The sequence below is a fragment of the Nicotiana tabacum genome, chromosome 21, assembly GCF_000715075.1.
Source record: "Nicotiana tabacum cultivar K326 chromosome 21, ASM71507v2, whole genome shotgun sequence".
NCBI classification, from domain to species: domain Eukaryota; kingdom Viridiplantae; phylum Streptophyta; class Magnoliopsida; order Solanales; family Solanaceae; genus Nicotiana; species Nicotiana tabacum.
The window spans coordinates 48,678,716-48,686,014 of record NC_134100.1 but is presented as its reverse complement, the minus strand read 5'-3'; positions in this window follow the sequence as shown (position 1 = coordinate 48,686,014).

Sequence of the window (7,299 nt, the reverse complement as noted above, 5' to 3'; positions counted from 1 at the left end):
ACATATACATATAATATACATATATACGCATATTCATGGGTCAATGTAAATGAATACAATGCATGAGAAGTACGTCAATAAAATTTCTCGAAATATCATAAGACCATTATCCCTTTGATTAATATCATGAAATAAACTTTATCAACTTACGTATTTTCTGAGACCCATGAACAGATGATAGAATAATAGAACACATGGGGAATCAATAACATAGGCATCTGTAGTATTTCTATGAATAGAGTCATTTATGAAAGTTGTGCATTTGCTCATTTCGTTTGTATCGTATGGATCATGCCAAAAAGGAAAGAAGGGATAGCCTTAACATACCCGAGCCGATTCTCTTAACAACCCCTCTAACACACGTCTTTTGTGAAAACACGTAACGGCGGATCGAAGTAGAAAAAAGTCCGTATGATGTTCTTGAGAAAGATTATACCGGGCTCCCTTAGAATTGCAAATCCCGTTGCTATTGCGTAGTATAACTTCGTATGAATTCCTTTGCTGAAGATCGTTACTTGTGAATTTGATATAAGGTGAATTCTTCCTTTGCAAATCCAAGAACTCCCGTTGCTCTCTTTGTGAATTAAAGGTTTTATACCTTAGTGAAGTAAAGAGATCCTTGGAATTGTGAGCTTCATCAGTAAGCTTAGCAAGCTTATGTATTTTCTCTCTTAACTTATGTATAATAATCTCTTATCTTTGAGATTTGTGGGCCCCCCACATATGAGATGACTAAGCCACCCATCTCTCTTAATTTTCCATCTTGATTTATGAAATAAGACTCATATTTTGTGATTTGATCAAGACTTGTGGGCGGCCACGTTAAGGGGTGATGCCCCTCCTTAATCTTATCCACCAATTATCTTAATTAATTAGGTAATATGCGGCCTCACGCCTTTCATCCAATAGTTCCAAGCTCGTGTTCATGGCCTTGCCGTTCAACTCTTCTGTCGCATATTAGAACCTGAGACTCGGTTCTCCCACTTTGACTGGTATTAAGGCCTCGGCACCGTAGACCAATGAAAATGGGGTGGCCCCGGTACTAGACTTCGAAGTTGTACGGTATGCCCATAAGACTTTGGCAGGATTTCCTACCATTTGCCTTTGGCATCGGCCAACCTCTTTCTTAGGCTTTGGAGTATGACCTTGTTTGTAGATTCTGCTTGTCCGTTCCCACTAGGGTGATAGGGTGTCGATAGTATCTTTTTAATCTTGTGGTCTTCGAAAAACTTGTTTACCTTGCTGCCAATGAATTGCTATCCATTATCACACACGATCTCAGCCGGTATCCCGAATCGGCATATTATGTGGTCCCAAATAAAGTCAATTGGGCTTCGACCCATTTAGAAAAATAATCGGTTATAAAAAGTATGAATTGAGCCTTACTAGGTGCCCATGGCATGGGACCGACAATATACATTCCCCATTTCATAAACAACCACGGGGACAAGACCGAATGGAGTAGCCTCCGGTTTGGTGGATCATCGGTACGTGTCTCTGACAGCCGTCGCATCTTCATACAAAGTCCTTTGCGTCTTTCTCCAGGTCAATCCAGTAATAGCCGGCTCTGATTAATTTCTGAACCAAAGATTCCGCCCCCGAATGGTTTCCACAGATGCCTTCGTGAACTTCTCTCAAGACGTATTCAGTATCTCCCAGACCCAAGCATATGGCGAGCTGGCCATCGAATGTTCTTCTGAACAGGGTCCCTTCGGACATGCTAAACCTGGCCGTCTTCGTGCGTAGAGCCCTCGATTCTTTGGGATCTGAGGGCAACTTACCAGTCTTCAAATAATCTATGTATTTGTTCCTCCAATCCTAAGTTAAACTTGTCGAGTTTACTTCGGCATGGCCTTCTTCTACCACCGACTTCATGAGTTGTACGACTATTCCCGAACTAAATTCATCGTCATCAACTAATGACCCCAAGTTAGCGAGAGCATCGGCCTCTCTATTTTGATCTCGAGGCATGTGCTTTAAGGTCCATTCCTTGAATTGATGCAGCGTTACCTGCAACTTGTCTAAATACCTTCGCATTCGTTCCTCTTTTACTTCGAACGTCCCATTGACTTGATTTACCACAAGGAGGGAATCGCACTTAGCTTTGACCACCTCGGCCCCAAGGCTTTTAGCCAATTCTTTTAGCCAATTCGAGATTTGCAATCATGGCCTCATACTCGGTCGCGTTGTTAGTCAATTTCATAGTTCTAATAGATTGCCTAACTATGTTACTCGTAGGTGGCTTCAGCATGATGCCGAGCCCGGACCCCTTTGCGTTAAAAGCACCATCGGTAAAGAGGGTCCAAACTCCCTAGGTAGTCCTCGAGGTTAACAATAGTTCCCTTTCGACTTCGGGTATTAAGGCTAGCGTAAAGTCGGCTACGAAGTCTACCAAATTTTTTGATTTGATGGCGGTTCGGGGCCGATACTTGATATCGTACCCGCTACTTTTGACTGCCCATTCGGCCAACCGGCCCAAGAGCTTGGGTTTGTGCATGATGTTCCTTAGTGGGTAAGAGGTTATGACACATATGGGGAGGCATTGAAAGTATGGTTTTAACTTTCTGGATGCGCTTAGCAAAGCGAGCGCCAATATTTCTAGGTGAGGATACCTTGTTTCGGCCTCACCAAGAGTTATACTAACATAGTAAAAAGGAAATTGTGTACCTTCCTCTTCCCGGACTAAGATTCCACTTACCGCGCCACCTTGGATACCACCAAGTAAAGGTACAGCTGCTCGTCCGCCTTCGTAGTGAGGAGCAGGGGTGGAATCGAAAGGTACCGTTTGAGTTCTTCCAAAGCTTGTTGGCACTCCGGGGTCCAAGAAAATTTATTCTTCTTATTCAATAGTGAGAAGAACCGATGGCTTTTGTCTGAGGACCTCGATATGAATCGGCCCAGGGCGGATATACGCTCGGTTAGCCTTTGAACGGCCTTGACATGGTCCACCACGGTAATGTCTTTTATAGCTTTGATTTTATCGAGATTGATCTCGATCCCTCGGTTGGACACCATGAACCCGAGGAATTTCTCTGATCCGACCCCGAATGTGCATTTTTCCGGGTTCAGCTTCATAATATATCTCTTTAATATATCGAAGGTTTCCTGTAAATGTTTCAAATGGTCCTCTGCTCGTAGGGACTTGACTAACATGTCATCAATATAAACCTCCACTGATTTCCCTATATGTTCTTCGAACATCCGATTTACTAGGTGTTGATAAGTAGTTCCAGCATATTTTAACTCAAATGGCATTATATTATAACAATAGGTGCCAAATTTAGTGATAAAAGAAGTCTTTTCTTGATCGCCCGGGTCCATCCGAATTTGGTTGTACCCGGAATAGGCATCGAGAAAGATGAGTATCTTGTGCCCGGCCGTCACATCGATCATGCGATCGATGTTAGGCAAAGGAAAAGAATCCTTAGGGCATGCCTTGTTCAAGTTTTTGTAATCTACACACAGTCTCAGCTTATTTCCCTTTTTAGGTACTACCACTACGTTAGCTAGCCAGTCCGGGTACTTAACTTCCCGAATAGATCATATTTTAAGGAGTTTAGATACCTCGTCCTTGATGAAGGTGTTCTTGACCTCGGACTATGGTCTCCTTTTTTTCTTAACTGGATGGAACTTAGGGTCCAAACTCAGCTTATGAGTGGTCACCTCCGGCGGGATCCCTATCATTTCAAGATGGGACTAAGCAAAATAGTCTATGTTAGCTATAAGGAATTCAATGAGTCTTTTCCTGAGCTTGGGAGTTAACCCCGTGCCCAAGTATACCTTCTGATCGGGCAAGTGTTCGACCAATATAACTTGCTCCAACTCCTCGATCGTTGATTTGGTGGCATCGGAATCATTAGGGGCAATGAACGACCTAGAGACTCCGTAATCATCACCCTTGCCTTCTCCTCACTCTTCCGGTTCGGTCGGGGCCAGTATCGGTGATTGCTATTTAGTTCTTCCTTCCTAGTTGGCTCTGTGTTCTTTGATGTCGAGAGCACGGGCACCGGGATCACCTCGTCGACTGTGAATATTTCTTTTGCTGTTAGCTGCTCTCCGTAAACCGTCTTGATTCCTCCTGGTGTGGGGAACTTCAGTAACTGATGTAATGTCGAGGGTACTGCCCTCATGTTGTGAACCCAAGGCCTTCCGAATAAGGCGTTATACCTCATGTCCCCTTCGATCACGTAGAATTTGGTATCCTGAATCCTCTCGGCGGTATTTACTGGAATCGTTATTTCTCCTTTGGTCGTTTTGCATGCCATGTTAAATCCATTCAACACCCGGACCGCCATCACTATTTGATCTTGTATCCCCAACTGTTATACGACCCTCGATCTAATGATGTTGGTCGAGCTGCCTGGATCAATCAACACACGCTTAACTCGGAATTTGTTTATAGGTATAGATATTACCAGTGCATCATTATGAGGCTACACGATGCCCTCGGCATCCTCGTCGCTGAATGAAATGGCTCCCTCCGGGATATAATCTTGGGTGTCCTTCTCCCTCATGATGGATACTTTTGTGCGCTTTATCACGGGCCCTTGAGGGACATCGACCCCTCTAATGATCATGTTGATGATGTGTTGAGGTTCTTTTTGGTCGGCATATTTGTTAAAGTCCCTATTCCTAAAGTGGTTTTTGGCTCGATCACTCAGGAATTCCCGGAGATGCCCATTATTAAACAACCGTGCAACTTCTTCCCTCAGTTGTTGGCAGTCCTCGGTCCTCTGGCCATGCGTGCCATGGTACTTACACATCAGGTTAGGGTCTCTCTGGGTAGGGTCGGATTGCAATGGTCGAGGCCATTTGGTCTCCTTGATGCGTCCAATAACCGATACGATGCTTGCTACGTCAACGTTGAAGTTATACTCTAACAATCTTGGAGCTTCCCTCCCCCCCGAGCGGCCTGTCGAAACCACTTTTGCTCATCAGGGCTTGGTTATTGGGCCCTCGATCGCTTCTCTTTTCATTTCTTTTTGCGTCTGGACCCGTTTCCTTTTTGATCTGCATTGTATGGTTGATACCGATCTCGGACTAGCCTGGATTAATGATCGACGATTCTCTTAGGCCTATCATCGGTTCTGATGGGATAAACAAACCCGAAAGGGGCCCCTAGTTGGTCATCCTTGACTCTGATTTTTTACACCTATTGTGGACGTCGGCCCAAGTTACCGCCGGGTATTCTACCAAGTTTTGTTTCAGCTATTGCGAAGCCAAGGAGCTTCGGGGGTTGAGTTCCTGAGTAAATGCCTGAACGGCCCAATCGTCTGCAACCAGAGGCAGGTCCATCCGTTCCATTTGAAACCTCGACACGAACTCCCTAAGCATCTCGTTGTCCCTTTGCTTAACCTTGAAAAGGTCCAATTTTCTGGTTTCGACCTTGATGGCCCCAGCATGAGCCTTCACAAAAACATCTAAGAGCATAGCGAACGAATCAATGGAACTTGGGGGCAAGTTGTGGTATCATATCATCACTCATTTTGACAGAGTTTCCCCAAACTTCTTTAATAACACTGACTCAATTTCGCTGTCTTCCAAGTCGTTGCCTTTGATGGCGTATGTGTAGGAGGTCGCATACTCATTTCGATCCGTGGTTCCGTTATATTTTGCAATATCGGGCATACGAAACCTTCGGGATTGGTTTTGGTGCCGCACTAGGAGGGAAAGGCTTTTGGACAAATTTCTTGGAGTCCGTGCCCTTCAATATTGGAGGCGCTCCTAGGATTTGATCAACCCGGGAATTATATATCTCTACCTTCTTGTCGTTTGCCTTGATTTTCTTTTCACCAGATTCTAATTATTTCGTTAATTCCTCTAACATTTTCATTACTTCAGGGCTAACACCGGACTCAGCTTCGCCCGGCCTTTCGGTGATCTGCTCATTTTTCCCGGGGAGGTTCGGCCTCAACTCTGCTGGGGGCGCGACTTTGGTTTTGCAGCTGCGCTATCGCCACCTGCTGAGCCTGCAGCATTTCGAAGATCAATCGTAGACTAACCTGTCGCCTTCGGCTGCTCCTTGAGTCATTGGTCGGGCTCCTTCGCGAACGCTATTTTCGGGGTCGGTAGGAAGGTTGGCGTCGATGGCCACATGTGAGTTAGCATCAACTAGATCTACGACTGGGGCCCCGTTGGGATCAGCAGGGGGTACCTCATTGCTAGGTACCAAATTGTTGTTTTCACCATGATGGCCAGACCCATCCTCAACGTTCAAGTAAGCAGATTGAGAATTTGACATTTTTAAGCTGACCTGAAATTGAGACCTTAAAGAACAAGTGTAAAATAGAGTATGTTATGGAGATTTGTATCGAACCACCACTATTATCCTTAGCCCCACGGTGGGCGCCAAATTGTTTACGCTTAAAAATGGATAACAATAAAATTTATACGCAGTTTTAAAGATATGTGGAGTTATTCAATACAAGTGATCAATAACGTTAGATAAGCGAACTAAAGATAAAATAAATAACCAATTCAGTTGTGATGTTAAGTCCGGCCTCGGATATGAGCTTAGTGATTGTTTTGCGCTCGATTCAGAGCCAAATATATATGAAGAACTATGAGCAACAATAAGAACTTTGAATAACTTAAAAGCAGAGAAAACAAGTCTATATTGCTTTGATATGCGTGCTATAGTGTCCTTGAATAAAAATCATCCCATTTATATAATAGGAGAATTTCATCCCTAGTACAATTCTAAGAAAGGTAAAAATCTTCTTTTTCATTAATCACTGATCTTTTGTCGATACGGGCTGAGATCCACGCTGTGATATCGGCCCTTTCTTAGTCATGTGCAACCGTTTGGTAACACTTTTCGAGGTCTTGGAGCTCGTATCGGATTCGGGGGCGAGGTCTCGATGGCTCTGGTGGTAAGCACTTTGTTCGGGTCTTAGTACGAGAGGTTCCTAGATTCCGACTCCATGTAGTTATGTCTTTGCTTCGCTTGCCCCACCGGGAAATCGGGGTGCTCATTAGCCCTAATTTTACCCGTACACACTAACAACTAATTTATACTATTAAACTTCAAAAATAAATTATTAAATTAAGTCAAAAAATTTAAACTGAATACCAAAATTTCCAGAAAGTTTCCAAAATACAAAAATTTCCATAAGATTTTAAATTCGGATAAAAAACTGTCAATTCAAAAATTACAAAAAAAATAATAATAACGGAAAAACACAAGAATACATGGTTTAATATTAATATTAGCTACAAAATCTCTAATTATTATAAGCAATAAATTTGAAAAAATATCTCAAATTGAAGCTCTTTTTCGAAATTCAAGCAGGATTCTTA